This window comes from Pantherophis guttatus, chromosome 9 (assembly GCF_059756535.1).
Source record: "Pantherophis guttatus breed Tessera chromosome 9, ASM5975653v1, whole genome shotgun sequence".
Taxonomy (NCBI): Eukaryota; Metazoa; Chordata; class Lepidosauria; order Squamata; family Colubridae; genus Pantherophis; species Pantherophis guttatus.
Window position 1 is genome coordinate 9,463,723 of NC_142071.1, and position 22,738 is coordinate 9,486,460.

The following is a 22,738-nucleotide window of genomic DNA, read 5'->3' on the forward strand; positions in this document are numbered from 1 at the left end:
GAACATTTAAATCAGATCACAAGAATTCAATCTGTAAACATGTATCATCAGTTATTTATGGAATATATATATATGTTTATGTAAGTTTTCACGGGTATGTATGTGTGTATAGTTAATATTTCGGGTTTCTTCCCGTGTAATTGTGGATATATCCCTAAAAGGGTAGAAGCGACGTTTCGGCAGAATCCCATCTGCCATCATCAGGCTTATGCCAGTAGTCAAAAAATGAATATATATATATAAATATATATAAATATATATAAATATATATAAATATATATAAATATATAATATATATAAATATATATAAATATATATAAATATATATAAATTTGATTTATATGCCGCCCTTCTCCGGAGACTCAGGGTGGCTTACAATGTGCTAAGTGATATTTGTGTTGTTTATGGTCTCTACCACCTCTTTCTCTCTCTCTTTGTCTCTCTCTCTCTCTTGTATCTGTCTGTCTGTGTGTCTATCATCTATTTGTCTATCTGTCTATCTATCTATCTATCTATCTATCTATCTATCTATCTATCTATCCATCTATCTATCTATCATCTATCATCATCTACCATCTATCTATCTAAAAAATAATAACCAAATGAAACAACTAATCAAAAAACAAAAAATTGTTTGTAACATCTACAGTGTAAATTAAAGGTTTTCTTAAGCAGTTGTTTTTAATCATTTCCTCTAAGAAATGATTAACAAATAGTACATTAGAGTTGAGTCTAATGTAGATAAAGAGTTGAATCCTGACCCTGAGTTCTTGTTTTATGTCTTGTCTTGTCTTATGCACAGAAGCTGTTAACTTTGGACCAATCTTTTTCTTTCATCGCCCATTGACCACTTCTGAAAATGTTGCCAAAAAACTATAAGGAATTGTCTGACTTGAAGAAGAAAATGATAGACTGCAGACAGGGAGGCAGGCCGACAAATAGATAGATGCTAGATAAATGTCCCAAGTCAGCTCACTGGATAATGAATAATTCACATTATTCATGGAATTATAGGGATATGGGTTTTTCCTATGAAGAATTATTTTTAATTGTTTGAGGAAAAGTGATTTCTAGAAATGTATACATAGATATATACTGCTGCTAACACTGTAAAAGAACCAAGGCGGTTTATGTCTTGAAAAAGGGACAGCTTTCCTGGTGAATCATTTTATAAATTCAGGAGAAAGAACCGTCACCTTCTTTGGTGTCAGAGAAAACACTCAAAGAACAAGGGCGATGTGTTATATACACTCTGCCTTGCCAGTTTCAAACCTCTTATGGGTTTGGATTTATTTTTTAATTTAAGATTTTAAAACTTCAAGGAGTTTTTACCTTGTTCTTTGTGGTCTTTTAAAAAAAACATTTAAATGTGCGGATGCTGTTTTTAAAAGAAACTTGATAGGATGCCTGCAGATGGATAAAGGTTGCAAAACCGACCATTTGTATGACAAAGTTCCACTAGCATTTAAATGTCACTTGTTCTTTCATAACTGAGATGAAAGTTCACCCTAAAATTTGTATTAACTCTGGCAAAGAAAATTTCCAGGATTTTCCTCATAATACCTTTCATCCATTTTATGAAAAGTAATTGTTTTTGCATGTGCATTCAAAGGAAGAAGTGCAATGTTTCTGCATGCATTTCGTGGTTAGATTATGATGGGGTAAATATTAACACTACAATCCTTTCTCTTTCTCTCCCTCTTTCTCCCTCTCTCCCTCTCTCTCCCCCCCTCTCTGTGATCTGCAGTCTCCCTGATTCCCACACTTCCATTCAGTAATGTGTTGTGACCAAGGCCCAAGTAGTGATTATACAAACACAATTCAGTCCTCAACAAACTTATTTTATTAAAACAGCTGAAAATTAATTCATTCTCAGCTTAGTCCAAAACAAAATTCTTAATAGTCATACCCTCAGCCTTATCACCAACCTTTGATGTCTTTGGCAACCTGCCAAAGGCTTTTCCTGGCAAAACCCCCACAAAGTTCAAGAGACGCTGACAAGAAGCAAGGGAATCAACGTTGCTTTTCTACAAAGAACCCAACCGCTCGTTGCTGCTCTTTTAAGCCTTCTGGGAGGGGTCAATCATCTTCTGGCCTTACTCCTGAGTTGTCCTTTTTTCTTCAGCTGCTCTTGCCTTCTGGCAGCTCTTCGCATGTGTGCACTAGGAACAGGCTCCTTCTGTTCCTCTGCCTCTCTGCTGTCCTCCTCTGGAGGCTCCGGAGTCCGCACATCGCTCCCAGATGGCCCTGGCCCCATCTCTGCCTCTGACACAGAGCCCTCGTCCGGGCCTTCCCCAGACTCCAGGACTGGCCCATTGTCCTCCCGAGCCTCCTCACTGTCCGACTCCTCTGCCAGGTCTGCAGGCTGCTGGAGGACCACAACATAATGAAGGAAGTACTTTGGAAGAGAATATCTGTAACTCAAGGTTAAACTGTGGAATCCGTGATGTTTACTGATCTTGGCTGTTTTCTCAAAGACATTTCATTATCCAAGTAGGCAACATGTTAACTAGTTGGTAGTAACATGTTTTATGAAATGATGATTGTTTCTTTTACTAAAAAGGACTGGGGTGACATGATAGCAGTTTTCTAATATCTAAAGGGATGCCACAAAGAAGAAAGGGTCAGTCAGCCTATTGCCCAAAACACCAGAAGGAAAGACAAGAAGCAATGGATGGAAACTAATCAAGAAGATCCAATCTAGAAATAAGCAGAATTTTTGTGACAGTTATAAGAATTAATCAGTGGAACTGTTTGCTTTCAGAAGTTGTAGGTACTCCAAAACTGGAGGCTTTGAAGAAGAGATTGGACAGCCATTTGTCTGATATGAGTCTCCTGGTTGAGCAGAGGATTGGACTACAAGTCTTCCAAGGTTCTTCTACTCTACTCTACTCTACTCTACTCTACTCTACTCTACTCTACTCTACTCTACTCTACTCTACTCTTTGCCTCAAGCCTTGCTTTATCTTATGTCTTTTCCCCTCTTTTCCTAGAACACTAGGAAAATGGTGGATTGCAGTCTTGCTTGGGCTTGGCAAAACTTCGTAACACTTTTCCTTATCTACCAACTGCTGGCCACTGCAGTGCAGATCTAAAAAATTTACAGCATACAAAATAATAAATAGTTTCTGCCATCTCTCCATCAAAAAAAAAATGCTAACTCTTATTTGGAAGGCAGGAGCTATAAACAACAGGAAACAATTCCCCTGCTGCATTGGAGTAGGAATATATTCTGAATTTTCTGATTAGTGTTTTCACTGATTACGTTGCAGATAGTCCTCTGATTAAAGTGCTCTTGGCTATTTCAGAGTGTCACATAAATATACATGAGTGCATTAGGTGGGAAAAGTAGTAAACATGCAACAAAAATCAGATGAAAAGCAAAAAGTAGCTGGGGTGGGTCATTATATTTCAATTCAAAATTCATATTAAATTAGCTAGCTAACAGTCCCAAAGTGTTCATCCATTCAAAATCTCCAATTAAGAAAGAGAAAAGGGGAGGGAGGGAAGGGGGGAAGGAGGGAGAGAATTAGTATTATATGAATTAAGCTCTTGATCTGAAAATATGCAAACAATAAAACTGACATTAAATTTTGCAATAATGGCACAGATTTTCAGATCTGATTTTGTAGTCAAAATCTGATAAAAATGTCTATCAGCAGAAGGTTGAGTTTCAAAGTTAATACAGTATCAACAATTAGCCCTTTTTTCTATGTGGGGAACTCTTTTGCCAGTTCAAATGGTTGTTTCTTGACTGAGTTAATGCAAAACCTAACCTTGCACAGCCTTTATCTGTTATATACAACTAACTGTTATCAATATTATTCCAAGTTGATTGCTACAGGTCACATGCTTTCAGCTGATGACTGCCTATCAAGATGCTAAATCCTAGTACTAAGTAAATATATCCATGCAATGTTTGTCATCACTGTTGGCACATAATTCACTACTCATTTCAATTCTGTAACTTCCCATGAACTTCTGCTTGTTTATGCACATAAACTGCTTTGGCTATAAGAGGAAGCTACATTGGAAATATATATTGTGCATCAATAATAAGTTCAATTAATGGATGACAGTAGTCTATTTCCTTCAATCACATTTCTCATGCTCACAGTTGCCTTGCATATCACAAGATATAATAGGTCATGATCACCTGTTAGTCTTTTCCAATGATGTGTTGGTAGTATTATTTGTTTGGGAATTTAAAAAGTAAAAAGACACTCCAATGGAACAGTCAAACAATATTTTAGAACATAGAATAATAGAGTTGGAAGGGACCTCAGAGGTCTTGTAGTCCAACCACCTGCTTCAGCAGGAGACCCTATAACATTTCAGATAAATGGTTGTCCAGTCTCTTTTTGAAAGCCTCCAGTGATGGAGCACTCACAACTTCTGAAGGTAAGCTATTCCATTAGTTGATTGCTCTCACTGTTAGGAAATTTCTCCTTAGTTTTAGGTTGCTTCCCTCCTTAGTTACTTTCAAACCATTGTTTCCCGTCTTGCCTTTTGGTGCTTTGGAAAATAACTTGGTCCCCTCATCTTTATAGGAGCCCTTAAAATATTGGAACAGTGGTATCAGTTCTTCTTTTCACTAGACTAGACATACCCAAATCCTCCAACTATTCTTCATATGTTTTAGCCTCCAGTCCTCTAATCATCTTAGTTGCTTTTCTCTGCACTCTTTCCAGAGTCTCAACATCTTTTTTATAATGTGGTGACCAGAATAGGATGCACTATTCCAAGTGTGGTTTTACTAAGGCTTTGTAAGGCTTTTTAACTATATTGAATAATTTAAGTGAATAATCTATTTTGAAAACTTCTGGGAAATTTAGGCTTTTTTCCTCCCACATTCACCCTAACTAAGAACTTAAACCCAAACCAATTTCTATCAGACTAACATTGCCCACAAGAGATGCTAACAATAAACTGCTTTTGAATCCATCTGTCTGTCAATCATATCTCTCATCTATCTATCTATCTATCTATCTATCTATCTATCTATCTATCTATCTATCTATCTATCCATCCATCCATCCATCCATCCATTCATCCATCCATCCAGTGGTGGGATTCAAATGATTTAACAACTGATTCACCCAGGGTCAGGTTGGCTGTTGTGGGAGGTGTGGCCCATCCCTGTCCTCCAGCTCCATCGCACATGTGGGATGAGCCTCCCGCGGTAGCCAACCTGACCCTGGGTGAACTGGTTGTTAAATTTCCACCCTTTGCCAAAAGGCTGTTTCCGAAGGTGCTTGTTTGCATGTTGGTTTCCTGGCTGTTTCAGCCTTCTGGATGCAGCTCCTTTAAGAGGTTTCCAAGGAACAGGGGTGTGTGTGTGTGGGGGGGGTTACCATAGAGACAAGGAGTTGATGTTTCCAAGAGCTTGTGCGGGAAGGTGAAGAATTGGGAGGAAGTGGGAGAAGGGATTCCTCCCTCCTCATGGAGCTACCTACAGTTGGTCAGTCTGTGGGCAAAAATGAGAGGGGTGAGGAATTAATTTGGCAGCACGATCGAAGATGGTGTTGTGGTCCACCAGCAGCCTGCAGACCTGGCAGTGGAGTCGGTCAGTGAGGAGGGTGGGGAGGACAATGGGCCAGTCCTGGAGTCTGGGGAAGGCCTGGACAAGGGCTCTGTATCGGAGACAGAGATGGGGTCAGGGCCACCTGGGAGTGATGCGCAGACTCCGGAACCTCTAGAGGCGGACAGCAGAGAGGCAGAGGAACAGGAGGACCCTGTTCCTAGTGCAAGCATGTGAAGAGCTGCCAGAATGCAAGAGCAGCTGAAGCAAAAAGGACGACCCAGGAGTAAGGCCAGAAGATGATTGGCCCCTCCCAGAAAGCTTTAAAGAGGAGCAACGAGCCGTTGGGTTCTTTGTAGAAAAGCAACGTTGATTCCCGTGCTTCTTGTCAGCGTCTCTTGAACTTTGTGGGGGTTTTGTCAAGAAAAGCCTTTGGCAGGTTGCCAAAGACATCAAAGGTTGGTGATAAGATCGACGGACTGGTTATGAAGAATTTTGTTTTGGACTAAGCTGAGAATGAATTAATTCACAGCTGTTTTAATAAAATAAGTTTGTTCAGGACTGAATTGTGTTTGGTAATCACTATGTGGGCCTCGGTCACAGCAGCTGGACCCAATGTAGGGGAGACTGCAGGGTTAGTTTGGCCAGACAAATTATTACTCTTCCCCCCTGGCTATCAAAGTGGATCCTGGGCACTACACTGCAATGGAGAAATGGGCTATGGAATGGCCGGCATGAGGGAAGGAGGAGGAGCAGGGAGAAGAAAGAGGGAAAGCGGCCTTCTCCTTCCTTGTGCTGGCCACTCTGTTGCCCATTTCTCCATTGCAGTGCAGCGCAGCGCCCAGGATCCACTTTGATAGTGGGGGTTGGGTAATTTAACAAGTGGTTCACCTGAACTGGTGTGAGCCAGCTGAATCCCACCACTGCATCAATCTATCATCATCTCACCATTTTCTTTTCTTCTATTGTGGGAGCTTTGGTTACATTTCAGGTAGCTTATATGCAAACGAACACTAAATCAATGCTATCCCAAACCACTTTTTCTTACATACTTTTAGACAGAGGTCGGCACAGTATCATGATGCTGACTTGATCTCAAGACAAAGGAAAGTAGAAAAAAATGGTTCACCAGTGATATTAATAGCATCCCACTCTTTGGATAGCAACTTCTTCTTGGGTCAATGCTCAGAGTCTCTTTGGATTGTCACCCAAAATCATTCATTCAGGTCAAGTTTTTAGTTATCTCCCTGTGGTCCACATTTTTGTCAAGGATTAATTTTTATCCCATCTTTCTCTTTAGGTGCTGCACATTTCTGTCAAGATAAATCAAGAACCACTTTAAACCCAGATCCTATTGGATATAATTTGATACATGGCAGGTTAAAAATAAATAAAGCTTTTGGCATAACAGAAGGGAAACATTATGCTAAGTGCATAGGTATCAGTTGGATGTCAACTTGCTGAGTAAGGATGTAGAGTCAAGGCTTTTCCTTCCATATTTGAATTTTGAAATAAAACACAACCTGAATATTTGAATAAAGGATTGGGCACATATCTAGCTTTTCAAAAGCCAAGAATGTTTTAGAAATTTTTTTTTTATTTTATTAATTTTAAAAACATACACACATACAGAAAAAGAAAAAATACAAATAAAACAATACATTACATATACAACATTTAAACTTAGTGTCTTATTTCTTAAGATAGTACATCGGTAACTTACATTTCTCAATATCTGTATGCACATCTCTCCTTATATAATGATATTTTTAAGTTCTATTTTAACTCTAATATGTCTCGTTTAGTACATGAATTAGTTCAAGTTTTTAGGGTTGTCTTTTACTTTGTTTTCTTTTTCTCCAACCATTGATACCATTTTTCCCAAACCAGGTTGTATTCAGATTCTTCCTTTTCTTGGAGTTCTATGGTGAGTTTGTCCATCTCGGCACATTCCATTACTTTCGATATTAATTTATCTTGCATTGGGATTTCTTGTAATTTCCAATTCTGTGCGAAGATGATTCTCGCTGCGGTCAAAACGTGTGTGATTAAATATATTGTTTCTTTTTTGTAATTTTTAGTAAATATACCTAATAAATATGTTTCCGGTTTTAATGGTATTTTTTGTGCTGTTATTTCTTCCAGTTGGGTTTTGATTTTATTCCAAAATTGTTTTGCTTTTGGGCATAACCACCACGTGTGGTAGTAGTAGTCATTTTAGAAATAATTTTTAAATGCCAAGTATTTAGTATTGACAATCTGGGTGAGACCGATGTATAAATTGGAGTAGACCATCTCTTCTGGTAGAGAAAGCTAGAGCAAGTTAATAGTGAGGACAGGAAGAAATCCTAATTTTTATATAGCAATAGCACTTATATAATTTGGTCTAATTAATTAAACACAATAATTTTTTTCCATATGTATTTTGTTTCATAAGAAGTTAATGGCAAGTTCTGAAACAGCTTTAAGGACTGTACTCCTGTTGGGGTATCTGCTGGTACAAATAACAAGACTAACAGCAGTCATTCATTGACTTCTGTCTTAAGCATCTCTACAGTGAGATTTTGCACCAAAAAGGTTGGTTTTCCCAGAGCAATTTGTATTCTTAAATTAAATTTGGGGGAGTACAAAATATGCTTATTCTGAGATATGTTTATTCACATGGAGAGGAACATCATATCCTTATCTGCTTCTGAAACAATAGGAAGTAAACCCCATGGTAGAGTATGATTGGCTAGTAATAACCATTACATTTACAGGACTTCACATTAAATTGCTCTGAATAGCAAATATATCTGGACATAAATATATTCATTAAGCAGGTTTTAGTAACAATATCTAGATATTGGTCAGATGCCCATTATAAATGACATGGCTTGATTTTTTATTATTATTATTATAGCACAGGAAATGCTTCTAAGTCAATAGCTGATAGATACTTGAGAAATGGATAGGAAAGACTTTTGTTTAGGGATTTATTTTGGAGAGGGGGTTGCCTTGGAAGTGATAGGTGAATGCTAATATCAAGGTTGTGAAGTGCAAAACAACAGAGACCTGCCACCTTTAGAACTTGATTTGTGTTTGATAAGCTGTTCAAAAACAAAAGGGACCTTCATCTGCAGCCAGTTGTTAACAAGGCTTTGACTTCCAAATAATCCTTCACTTTTTCATCCCTTCTTTATATTCAGTGAAAAATGTTTCTGAGCAGCTAAAACCAAATCAAACCAAATTTGGCTTTGATCTCCAACATTATAAGTAAAACATGCCTAATCAGACAACAATGAAATGGATTAGAGTGCCAGAAAATGTAATGCAACAAATAGATATAGCCAAGAAGACAAAAAAGGGCAAAATTATAGAAGAGAACAACAAAAATGTTACAACTAAAGCCCATTTAACTGTCCAGTAGCAATGTTTGACTGAATATTGAGAAGGGATGAAAATAAGATAGATGCCTTTGAATTATAACTTTGGAGACATCTATTAAGGTTACCATGGGCTGCAAAACAAACCAATCAATTTGCTCTAGATCAGATAAAGGCCAGTTGCTCCCTTAAGGCAAGGAGAAAATCATGTACTTTGGTCATATGATGAAACAGGGTAGGGGAAAAATAGATATTCTGCCTAGATTGAGGAAAAAGGAAGAGAACAAATAAATAAATAAATCAAAACAGAGGACTTCAGATAAAAAAAGGGCAAAGGAACAGGACCCTGGAGAGCTCCAACTAAGTTCTATTAAATAAAGTTGCTGCTTGCTAAGTCAATATTAAGACGCTCTTCCAAGAAAATAAAAACATCTTAAGCTTTGTGTAGGGTCCTTTAAAGAGAGAGTGTGAGAAAGAAACAGAAAGAGACACACAGAGATAGCAATAGTTTAATGTGCATTCTGTTGTGATATATTTGACAAGCTATGGGGCATTAAAACTATTTTTTTGCAAAGTGAAGAAATGTATCTATTGAGAGTAAAGGTTAGCTCATATCTCCATATAAAGGGAAAGAGGAACATTGGTTATATGATGAAAACAGAGTAGGAAAAACAGCTCTATTCAAAAAGTGTTACTCTACAAAACAAACAGAGAAATGGACTGGTAAAATCTAGTTAGAATAACCAAGCTAGAAAAAGAGATAGAAATGTAGCTTTTGATATATGATTAGTTGTTGGTTCAATCTGAACTGGGGAACACAATGAATATGCCTCAACTGAATTGTGATCTAGATCAAGGATCTCCAAATTTGGGAACTTTAAGAAATGTGGACTTCAACTCCCAAAATTCCCCAGCCAGATGTGTATTCCTAGAGTTAGAAGAGCTCTAGTGGAGACTTTGGGTACATAAAGGGCCTTGTTAAAGTATAAGAACCCTTGTTTTTTTTTTAAAAAAAAACAATGATGAGATGATATGGAAAGGAGTACCAAGAGCATGTTGCTCACAGTGGCTTGGTTGTATCTGCAGGGATGTAAGAATCAAGGAAGGCCAAGGACTGCAACTCAATCAACTAAATTCAACTCAAACAACTCAGCTCAATGCAACAGAGAAGATAGCCTCATGCATTGTTACTTGATTATTTTAATCACTTTCCTGTTTCTCAGCTAAATTGTTCCAGACAAACAGCAGGAAGAATAAGGAGATTGAGAAAAACTGCCTTTGTTTTTCAGATACACTAAGAAAAATCTTTTTTTGCTTCCCATTTTTCCTTCAGTCTATGATTAGAGAGCTCCTTGTTAACAAATTGACGGTGGACTCCTCTCCTAGAGAAGTATCCAAGTCATAATTGGATAAGGTGAGATGACTTCAAGAGAGTCAAAATGAAAAGGAAGCTAAACCAAAGAGATGGCTAGAACAGCCGCATATCACAGCTGCTCTAACCTTATATCACATTGTTCAGAGGGCAGAAGAGAGAATTAATTAGAATAAACTTTTGCTCTGGATTGGCAATAAACCTGTTTATAATGAGCACATTTATCAATTCTTCAATCTGGGTTAAACCCATTCAACTTAATCATGGTTTGACTCAGTTCAAGGCTGGTTAGCAATAGCAATAGCTTTAGGCTTATATACCACCCCATAGCACCTTACAGTATTCTCTGGGTGATTTACAATGTCCTCACATTGCCCCCACCAATCTGAGTCCTCATTTTACAGAACCCTAGAAGGATGGAAGGCTGAGTAGAACTCTAGAATGTGGGCACAGTTTGCCTGCAATACTGCCCTTTAACCACTGTGCCACCAGAGCTCCTGGATGATGTTTAAATCAACTTACACAACCTCCGGATCAAACCCACAGAACCTCTAAACAATATGCAGCCCTCCAAGATCCCAATCATCTTGAGATCATTATCAAATTTTATAGTAAAATATGGCATTTTAAGCAGCATTAAACGTGGGAATGGGGAGAGGGAGCTCATGAAAAGCATTCTAATGTCCAGCCTGACCTCTCTCAGTGGCCTAAAATTGCATCATTATGTATTTCTATGATACAGCAATTTTGTGAATAGATTAGAGGAGCATGGTTTCATATTATTTGGAAGGGGATGAATGTGAGTTTTAAGAGTGAAAACAGGAGCAATTTCTCCCATTTCCACCCTTAACTCCCCATAAATATCTAATAAGTTTCAAAAATGTTCAAAAAAAAATCAGTGATAATTTATCCACTTGGCAGATAATCTATTTTAGTATACCATGCAAACTTAAACCTTATTTCCTTGTGTAAGATGCAGGAAATTAGATATGACTAATTATTTCTAAATTCCATTGAAAACAGTGGAATTTAAAATAGTTATGACTCATTAATTTCATTGAATCATGGCTAAAATCTAAAATCATCACTAAGTTCTAATGCCACTATACTCAGATGATATTGCAGAATTCAATTAAAATTCAATTATTTGGGATACATGTTCCCTGGAAAAGAACTTTTCAGTTGTGATATCTTTCAGATAACTGACAAGGTAATGTTTCTTTTTTAGCACATATTTTTTTAGCATATGATTTTTCATTCATCTGAGGGGCTTCATAAACTAATTCATTTTGAAGCATTAGCAATGTGACATAAAACTAATATCGAGATTCATAGGATTATATATAGCCTGAGGATTATAATTTTGTCTTCTATTTTCTCATAATTTCATTAAAGATTATATTATAGAAATAAAACTAATACAAGTACATAATACAGAAATACATTTAATTCTTTGATTTTTTTTTAATACTGTAGAAAAAGAAAAGAAAGAAAAGGGAGAGAAAGAAAAATAGAAAAAGAAACAACTCCCTTCTCATTATCTCTTAAAAGACAAGCAAGCACCTCTTTATCCCATATTCCTCCCCCATTTTTATAAGCATATCTCTAAAACCCGATCCCCATATTAATCAGCAAAAGTCCCATAAGGTTTATCAGAAATAACAACATAACTATTACAAATAATTTTACACCCAATTTAAATCCTTCCTTTCCATTTAAACAAATCCCCTCTTATTTCCTATCTTCAAAATAATCAAAGACCAGTCCCAGTCAAAAAACAATTAAACATTACCAGAAATAACCACCATCAAACAGTCCCAATCAAAAAGCCGTTAAACATCACCAAAAATAGCGATCTGTGAAGTTTCCGAAAGATCCCCTAATTAATTCATGAGGCGTGAGCCGAACTTCAAAAGAAATACAATCATTTATTAGGGGCACCATTTCGGCAATATTCGGATGCAGTTAGAACTAATCCCACGTAGATTTACGTTCCCCTATAACCCTGTCTCTCCCCTCCTCTCTGGCCATGTCATAAATCACATTCTCCAATTAACCACTTTGGCTGGCTGTGAAATCCAACACCCTCCTTCTGATTGCGGTCAGGAAGAATGTATGGAATGCACTTCAGTTAGGGAAATCAATCAGCTCTATCAGTTTTTCCTCCCTCCTGCTCATGGCAACTTGAAAGCTTTGCAAGTTGACATTCGGCTCCCCTCACTTCCCGAATAATCTTTTTATCTCCTAATGATTTCTCAGTTTTTACTGAGAATAGTGTTGCAGTTAGCTCACCGTACCAAAATGTCGCATTTCATCAAGAAAGAAAAGAAAGTTTACACAAGGGTAGAAAAGGGGGGAAAAAATCCACCTGGTTCCCCAAAATGAGGATGCAGAATGGTGATGAAAGAGAGATTGGAGATATAGATTATTGGACTGTACAAAAATTGCATTCATTTGCAATTTGATTTCTGCTACTGGCAAGGCAGTGGAGGGAAACACACAAGCATATACAAGAGCAGAGCCGTCTGCCACATAATATTAATAGAGACTAATTAGGAGAAGATTAGCATTGGAAAAAGAAAAGCATCTTAATTTGTCTTCCCTGAGCTTGCCAAGGCACCTCTTGATGCTGATTATTATTTTCAAGGGGTTGATGTTTACAGAGGTTTGATTAGAATAAGAAATGCATATTAAAATGGAGCACACAGGTGCCAATTCTCAAAGCCCTACCCGCAAAGGATTCCCCGAGGACACAATATTGTTTCAAAGGGTAGGCAGATGCAGTCTGCTTTGAACATCTCTCGTACATTTTGGGGATGGATCTCCTTCGTCGTTGTCAAAGTGACAGATGCAAATGACATGCTATTTGTGACTAAAGGCACATGGTTTGTTCACCAGGCCCATCTGCCCAAGAGTTTTGTGATGCTTTATATACATCCGTTTGCCACCAATGCGGAAAGGAGCCAAGCTAGTTTTGAAAATCTGTGTTCTGATATCATAGTTTGGAAGGACTCTAAGGAGCAGAACTCATCTTTTATATGTCAGAGTTCCAAGATTGAATCCTTCATTTCTCTAAAGATAAAGTTGGAAAAGTCTTCATTTCAAAGCCCTGGAGAGCTGCTGTTAGTAATTGCTGCTTTCCCCAACTTGACGTTCTTGTGATATATTATTCAACTCCCAGAATTTCCAACAGCAAATCCAACTAACTGATGAAGACTGTGTGTACAATACGAAAGTAAAATAACCAGTTCTTTGTTGCCATGTCCATTTGTTTTTAATAAACTTATATATATTTTATATATGCGGGTGTGCATATGCAAAAAATTAAAATCTCGGGTGTTTTCCTGCGTCATTGTAAATAAGTTGGTTAAAATATTTAAAATTCTGGTTAAAATCCCAGCTTAAAATCTTCTAAAAATCCTTACAGAGCACTCTGCAAGGTCCTTTAAAACCTCAGCTAAAATCCTACCAGTGACTTTAAAAGTTTTTCTTATAGCAACGTTTCGACAGGCTCACAACTCTGTCATCTTCAGGCTCTTGTTTCATTTAGAGGCGATGGGATTTTTAGAAGATTTTAAGCTGGGATTTTAACCAGAATTTTAAATATTTTAACCAACTTATTTACATATATATATATCTGGAGAACTCTGGAAATTGAAGTCCATGCATCTTACAATTGCAGAGGTCCAGAAACACTGTGTCAAACTAATCTTATGCATTATTGAGAGCTCATTTCAACTCACTATATGAGAAGCTAGAAACTGGACTTAACCAAAACACTCAGTCCATCCTTCAACTGATCTGGTGGAGCTACTGATGTCAGGAGGAAATGAAATGATGGCAGTTTAGCTCCTCCTATGAATGGTACCCAGTTATGGATGGCATGATGGGGATGAATGGCCTTTGGAAAAAGGAAGGGAGCCTTCTCTCCCTTCTGAGATATGATTGGCCAAAGTGCTAAAACACAACTAACGAAGTAGGAATTAGCCCCCAAAGGACAAATGCTTGTAAACCTTTTGTAAAAGATAAACTTCCTTCTTAACCACCACTTTAATCTAATTAAAAACCTTGACATCCCTTTTTTTAATGATGGTGTGCTTAAGAGAACCTTCTTTAGCAGGCTCATATGTCTCTGCTACTAATTCTGTTTGATATTTTCATTGTTAAATAAAGAACTGTAGCAATAAGGAAAATGCTTTGAACAGAAAGGAAACAGATTGGTTCTTCAGTTGCACAGTGGGATGAAAAATTTCCTGTTCTCAATTTAGTCCATGAATTGTTTTCACCACCAGAGAAAGCATACTGTAGCATGATCTACGTCAAGATTGCAATCAGCAATTCTATGCCCCCTTCTCTTTTTTTTTTTTAATGGATACAGAGAAATAACACTCAAATAGGACTCAAATAGGAGCCTGGTGGCACAGTGGACTAAGTGCTGTTAAAGTAGCAATTAGTTGCCAGCTACCTGCAATTACTGCAAGTTCAAATCTCACCAGGCTCAAGGTTGACTCAGCCTTCCATCCTTCCGAGGTAGGTAAAATGAGGACCCGGATTGTGGGGGCAATAAGCTGACTTTGTATAAAAAAGAACACCACTTAGGGGGGGCCGAAAGCCCTACTAAGCAGGTATATACAAAAGTATGAAGGCTATTGCTTAATGCATTGTAAGCTGCCCTGAGTCTCTGGAGAAGGGCGGCATATAAATCGAACCAATAAATAAATAAATAAATGCTTGAAAAGTACATTAAGAATAGTAATCCCATTGAAACATTGACCAACATATTTGGGTGTATAGATATTTGCAAATGTTTGGTTTTGTTTTTCTTTTTTTAAAGAAATGCAAAAGCAAAGCAACTTTAAGGTTAAAGCAAATAAGGATAGCAACCCTCAAGATTTAAAGAATGACTTTTTAATGTGTACATACATAATAAAACATTTTTAAGTTCAATGGGACTTTTAGGATTGTGATGTGAGCCTGGGGGAATAAAACAAAAACAAGGAATCACTTACATCAAAACAACAGTGGGGAAAAAAACACCCTAACACCCCAACACCCAAGAGTTTTCCATGATATAATCTTTCAGTAAAAGTTCCTTTTGAAATGCAAACCGCTTCAAGATATTTACTTTCTTGAAAAGGTAGCTGAGGCAGGTCCTTACATTAGGCGGAGTCTGAAATTCTCACGTGAAGCATTCGGCTAACATTCCCCTTCAACCCTGACCTCCGTACCCCATGTCCATCGGTAGCCAATAAAATGCCGCGAAGGTGTTTTGGAAACTCCAAGGCAGGATGGTGAGATGAGGTTGTCCTCGGAATGCCACCACCTTGAATACCAGGCTAGAACCGGTTGAGAGGGAGCCTGTGCAGATGGCTGATTCTCTCCCCTCAAACTCCTAAGCAGTTACAGCAAAAGTGAAAGCATGCAAAACATTAAACCCATGAAGCCTCCCACCCCCACCCCTAGAATGGCAGCATTCTGACAAGGACCTGACAATTGCAATGGAACTGAAGACATGTGATCCACCGTCAGCTGTAGAAGTATCTGGTTTGAGTCTTTGTACTTTAGCTCAGAATACTTTCAAGATTACCAGGATCTACAGGGAAAGGGAACTATCAGTGTCATGATTCAGTAAATAAATCTAACCAAGAGAGTTTAAAATAACAACAAAGTCATAATAGGTCCAGGGATTGTATTTCTATTTGCAGATGTCCTAAAGCAGGACTCCCCAACCCATAGGCCATGGCCTGATACTGGGCTGTGGCCAGGGCGGGCTTCAATAATTTTACCAATTCTGCCCGGTTGCTGGGTGGGCGTGGTCATGGTGGGTGTGGCCTAGTTGGTATGTGTGTGGGAGGTTGTCCTCCCCAGACTCCGGAGGCTTTCCTTGAGCCTCTGGGAGGATAAAAACAGCCTCCCCAGGCTCCAGAGGCTCTCTGGAGGGCTCGAATTTCAGGTAGGCCAGTTTTTTGCCCTCCCTGAGCCTCCGTGTGCACCCTGCACTTACCTGCATCCAAAATGGGCCATGTGGGGACTCCTGGGAGGCGCTGGGTGGGCGGGGCCAGCCAGAGATTTGGGGGTTCTCCGAACTGCACAGAGTCTTAGCTAGAGGTTCTCCCGAATCCCTGCAAACCCAGAGCAGCCCACCCCTGGCTGTGGCCCATAAAGAACCAGGCCACACAAGTAGCAGGAAGTTTGTGCAAAGGGCAGGCATGGGCACAAAACCATCTCCTCCCCCCCTGCCCCAGTTGCCTCTGGAGGTGGCAGTCCACAAAGACAGAAAGGCTGGGGACTGCTGTCCTACAGGATATATTTCAGTCTTTTTTTTTTTTCCTCTGGTCACTCCGAATCAACCCTGGCGATCAATGGGGTTGACAGATGTCGCAGCCAGATCGCCCTCACATCCCTCGGCTTTGACAAAGCAAAGCAAGTGGTAATTGATAGAATGAAGGACACGGAGTTCCAAGAAGAACTAAGCAGGTTGCCTCTCCACTGTAGGGACAGAATCAAGCAGGGTGTGTGGGAATCAGCAAGATATCTAAAGGATCTGATCTTCCCAAAATAAAGAATAGCTTTCGTCAGAGCCAGATTTAATATTCTCCCCTCAGCACTTCTCCAGGGTAGGTACAAGAGAACACTGATAGCAGAACGGGTATGTATATGTGGAAAGGGAGAAGTCGAAGATATCTCACATGTTTTATTGTACTGTGAGTTATACAGAGTATGTAGGTCAATATACATTCTCCCCTTACTAGAGAGATTGCCAGGGAGGAAGATGACTTTTATGTAGGTTTTCTCCTCCAAGACTCTAATCCGGCTTCCACGCATGCAGTGGCAAAACTCTGTGTCGCTGCAATGTCCACAAGAAAAAAATTGGTTACCGAATTATAATATCAACTGGTGCCAATTTTTTGAGATCGATAACAATACATTTACTCACATACTTACACGCATGTAAATTAGGTTTGAGATCATGTATTTTATATTTTATATTTATTTATTTTTATATGCCGCCCTTCTCTGGAGACTCAGGGCAGCTTACAATGCGTTAAGCAATAGCAATAGCAATACAAAGTCAGCTTATTGCCCCCACAAACTGGGTCCTCATTTTACCCACCTTAGAAAGGATGGAAGGCAGAGTCGACCTTGAGCCTGGCGAGAATTGAACTCACAGTAATTGCAGGCAGCTGGATGTTAAATGCTGCCTTAGTAGGAGGCATTAGCCTCCTACGCCACTCAGGCTCCTCATTTTATCACAGAGATGTTATTATTCACGAATAATGTCAGAATTATTTTTAATTTATTGTATGTCTATTGCTGGTCGATGACCATAATAAAGTTCTGTTCTATTCTGTTCTGTTCTGTTCTGTTCTATTCTATTCTATTCTATTCTATTCTATTCTATTCTATTCTATTCTATTCTATTCTATTCTATTCTATTCTATTCTATTCTATTCTGGTCACTCCCTTGAAAATATTAAAAACACTGGGAGAATGTAAGAAAATGGAAGGCAAACTCCATTGGTAGCATTTCTTTTAATAGAAGAAATATTTATTAGGGCCACTGGCCAGTAGAATAAAAGCATAAAAATAGAAAGACAGTCATTCCAGCAATTTCAGCAAATTTACTAGCTCGTCTTCATGTGTATCTATTTCTCAGCTAATAAAATCGTATTTTGTTGTTCTTACTTGCCGTTTGACAAAAGTAGTAATATTTAATGCTGCTGAATCATTCATATCTGATAAAAGAGAGTTTACATAAAATTTATATGACTTTCTTGGGTAACCCTTTAGGAGTGGTAAATAATGAGAGGGGTTGCGTTTACATAAATTGCTTTATAGTAACAATATATGGGCAACATTTATTATAAAAATGTGTTTTTCAACTAGGGCTGGGTAAATCTGTCAGTTTTACTTTGTTCTATTTTTTTTTAAAAAAAAATCTAAATTCTTCTATTTTTGTTTTGGAAGAGGCTGGCAATGAAGAAATCAGGCTGAGTAATATTTCTTCCTGATGTCATCTCTAAATTTTGTGTAATCTGTATCTATCACTTGGGGACTCATATCTTTCTTCTAGAACAGTGTTTCTCAACCTTGGTAGCTTGAAGATGGGTGGACTTCAACTCCCAGAATCCCCCAGCCAGCGCTGCTGGCTCGGGAAATGCCTGCTCACCCAGCGCGTCTTTCAAAAGCGCGTCTTTTTGTGATCGCAGCCCTCACCAATCGAAAAGCGCCCAATTTAAAGTAGAAATCTCCTGAAAAAAGCCGAAATTATCGCTAAATATTGCAGAAAAAAAGGCACACCAGTCTGATCACCAGCGACTGAGTGAAAAGACTGAGCATGCGCAGATGAAGGGGGAGTGTCCAGGCTGTGGAGGAAGTTTGATTGGCACTCAGTCGATCCAATAGGACTGAAGATTACCCAGGAAGTGGAATGTCGGAGCAGTGATGCAGGAAAACAGTGTTTCTCAACCTTGGTAGCTTGAAGATGGATGGACTTCAACTCCCAGAATCCCCCAGCCAGCGTTGCTGGCTGGGGGATTCTGGGAGTTGAAGTCCACCCATCTTCAAGCTACCAAGGTTGAGAAACACTGTTCTAGAAGATTTCATAAAACCTTGGCTTCTTCTGCTCTTTACCGTTTCTCCTTCTTATAGAGACTGTATGTCATTACGGGTGTTCTTTGGCCTACAACTACAATTGAGCCCAAACTTTATATTGCTAATTGTGACACTTATTGCCCAATTTTGCAACTTTTCTGGCCACAGTTGATAAGTGAGTCACCGCAGTTGTTAAGTTAGTAACATGGTTGTTAACTGAATCTGGCTTCTCCGCTGACTTCGCTTGTGAGAAGGTCGCAAAAGGGGATCACATGACCCCGGGACACTGCAACCGTCATAAATATGAAGCAGTTGGCAAGCATCCAAATTTTGATCACGTGACTGTGGGGATGCCGCAATGGTTGTAAGTGTGAAAAACAGTCATAAGTCACTTTTTCAATGCTGTTGTAACTTTGAACAGTCACTAAAGGAACTGCTGTAATTCAAGGACTACCTGTAATAAACCACCATGTTTTAATTGGCCCTTAAAGGGAGGGAGGTGTTAAGCTTCCTTCACTGGATTTTCAAGAACTATACAGAAATGTTTCATTTGAATTCCTGGACTGAGCAGAGATTTCAACTTGATTGCCTAGTTGGCTCCTTCTAACTGTATTAAGTGGGGTTGAACACTGGGCCCTATCTAACAAAATGAAATTCAATGTAGATAAAAGTAAAATCCTACACCTAGGCAAGAAAAACCAAAAGTACAGAAATGGACTGGGTGAAACCAGACTTAATAATAACAGTAACTGTGAGAGGGATCTTGGAGTCTTAGTGGACAACAAGTTAAATATGAGCCAGCAGTGTCTGGCAGCAGCCAAAAAAGCCAATGCAACCCTAAATTGGAGTAACAGAGGGATACAATCAAGTGAGGTACTAATACCACTCTATAAAGCCTTAGTAAGACCACATCTAGAATACTGCATCCAGTTGTGGTCACACTATAAAAAAGATGTTGAGACTCTAGAAAAAGTGCAGAGAAGAGGATGATTAGGGGACTAGAGACTAAAACATATGAAGAACGGTTGCAGGAACTGGGCATGGCTAGTCTAGTGAAGAGAAGGACCAGGGGAGACATGATAGCAGTCTTCCAATATTTGAGGGGCTGCCACAGAGAGGAAAGGGTCAAGCTATTTTCCAAGGCACCCAAAGGCCAGACAAGAAATAATGGATGGAAACTGATCACAGAGAGATTCAACCAAGAAATAAGGAGAAATTTTCTGACAGTGAGAACAATCAACCAGTGGAACATCTTGCTTTCGCAAGCTGTGGGAGCTTCATCACTGGAGGCTTTCAAGAAGAGATTGGACTGCCATTTGTCAGAAATGGTGTAGGGTTTCCTGCTCGGGCAGGGGGTTGGACTAGTTGACCTGCAAGGTCCCTTCCAATCCTGTTAATCTGTTAAGTATCTGTTAAGGATGAGTGGGGAAGGTTTGGCCTTCAGTTATTTATTAAATTTATATGCCCAGTATGAATGCCAGCCTCAGAGAATCATAAAATATAAGGGTTAGAAACTAGACTAGATGATTTACAAGGTCCCTTCCAACTCTGTTAATCGGTTAATCTGAGTTTATGTCTAGTGCATTGCAATGTCAGCATCGCGGCTAACATCAATAGTGCTTTCTTTCATTGGTTCCAGTTGCAAGGAGCTGAGTCCTCCTCCTCCTCCTCCTCCTCCTCCTCCTCCTCCTCCTCCTCCTCCTCCTCCTCCTCCTCCTCCTCCTCCTCCTCCTCCTCCTCCTCCTCCTCCTCCAACATTTCCTATCTATTCTCATGGGAGCAAAAGCTAGGAGAGACCAAGAGAAAATGATTGGAGCTGCCTTAATTCTGTAGAATTGCACCTGACAAGAAGGGATAAGGGTGCTTACAATAGTACAGGTTGAATGGTGCCTCTCACACACAATAGTATGTAAAGGATTTTTCTGAAAAGGCTTTCTTCATCTCTCTAGCTTCTCTACTCCCACTCCCATCTTTGTTCCTGTTCAGGACCCAATTCTTTATCTTTTGATTGATTCTACAAAACCCTTCAAGGCTATAAAGGAAGACAAAAGGACATTTTGCTTCAGAGACCATTCTTCTTCTTTTGTTAGATCATAAAAGCACATTATTATTATTATTTTTTTTTAAAAAAAAACCTCTCCAACTGAGCGTGCATATTCCACCCCAGGACTTTAAGAGCTTTGTAAGGGATGCATTTGACACTACTCATGTGTCAGTTGTTATTGTTGTTTTAAAAAATTAGAATCCTACAAAGGGCTGGGGTCTGTCATTTTTTTTAGCTTTCTCATACTTATAATCAGAACCTTCTAAGAGTCAAAATGTAAAGCCTTTGTAACTTTTCCCAGGCTGCCATAATTCTGAATCATTGTTAAAGGAATGGTCATATGTCCAGGACTATCCGTACATCCTCTCATGATCTTTCAATTTTACTCCCTGCTGTATGAAAGCAAAAACAAGGGGTGTTTAGAGCCTTGGTGGCACAGCAGACTAAAGCGCTGTTAAGTAACACCAGCTGCCTGCAATTACTGCAAGTTCAAATCTCACCAGGCTCAAGGTTGACTCAGCCTTCCATCCTTTCATGGGAGGTAAAATGAGGACCCGGTTTGTGGGGGCAATAAGCTGACTTTGTATAAAAAAGAACACCGCTGGGGTGTGTGTGTGTGAAAGCCCTACTAAGCAGGTATATACAAAAGTATGAAGACTATTGCTTAACGCATTATAAGCCGCCCTGAGTCTCCAGAAAAAGGCGGCATATACTATAAATCGAACCAATAAATAAATAAATAAATAGCAAGGTCCTTAGTGTGGTTTACATTCTTATGGACTTGCACTTATTATTATACAGTTACAGCTGTTCTCATAATATTTCTATTCATTCTGGTTTGAGGTCTAACTGCAGACTCTTGTGAAGCCAGACATAAAGTCAACCAATCAATTAAAATCATCTGCTTTTTTTCCTCTTAGGCCAAAAATTTATTGTGGCACAGTGGGGACAGAGACCCAACTTGATGGTAGTTAACAAGTAACTGTTAGAACTTTTCCTTGTGGCTGTAAACACCCCACTCTTCCACTGGGCTACAGATCTCTCCTATGGAACGTTTTTCCCCCTGGAGACTCAGGGTAGTTTCAAGATAAACCTGCCTCAGGAGTAGGGATTTATTTATTTATTTTATTTAGGATGTGGCATCTACAGAGCTCATGCAATCCCTGATATATACAAATTTAATTGAAACAAAGCACCTACAAGTTAGATAGACAGACATAGATGATAGATAGATAGATAGATAGATAGATAGATAGATAGATAGATAGATAGATAGATAGATAGATAGAGATAGATAGGGATGGATGGATGGATGGTTGGATGGATGATAGACAGGTGGACAGACAGACAGAGATAGATAGATATATTAGCAATAGCCCTTAGACTTATATGCCGCTTCAGAGTGCTTTATAGCCCTCTCTAAGCGGTTTACAGAGTCAGCCTATTGTCCCCAACAATCTGGGTCCTGCTTTTACCGACCTTGGAAGGATGAAAGGCTGAGTCAACCTTGAGCTGGCGAGAATCGAACTGCTAGCATTCGGCAGAGTTAGCCTGCAATACTGCATTCTAACCACTGGGTCACCACAGCTCTCAGGTAAATATAGAGGCGATAGATAGATAGATTGCTTCCGGTGTGGCTGTGGTGAGATCATCCCAGATGCCTTGAAATTTCCTGAGGGGACATTCTTGAACTATATGTGTTATAGTTTCTTCCGGTGCACCACAGTCCCATGGTGGGTTCTCGGCCATTCCCCACTTAAAGAGCTTTGCCTTAGTTTTGGCATGGCCTGCCCTGATTCTATTCAGGTGGCTGCATATTTAGGGGGCAACTGCATTCCCGA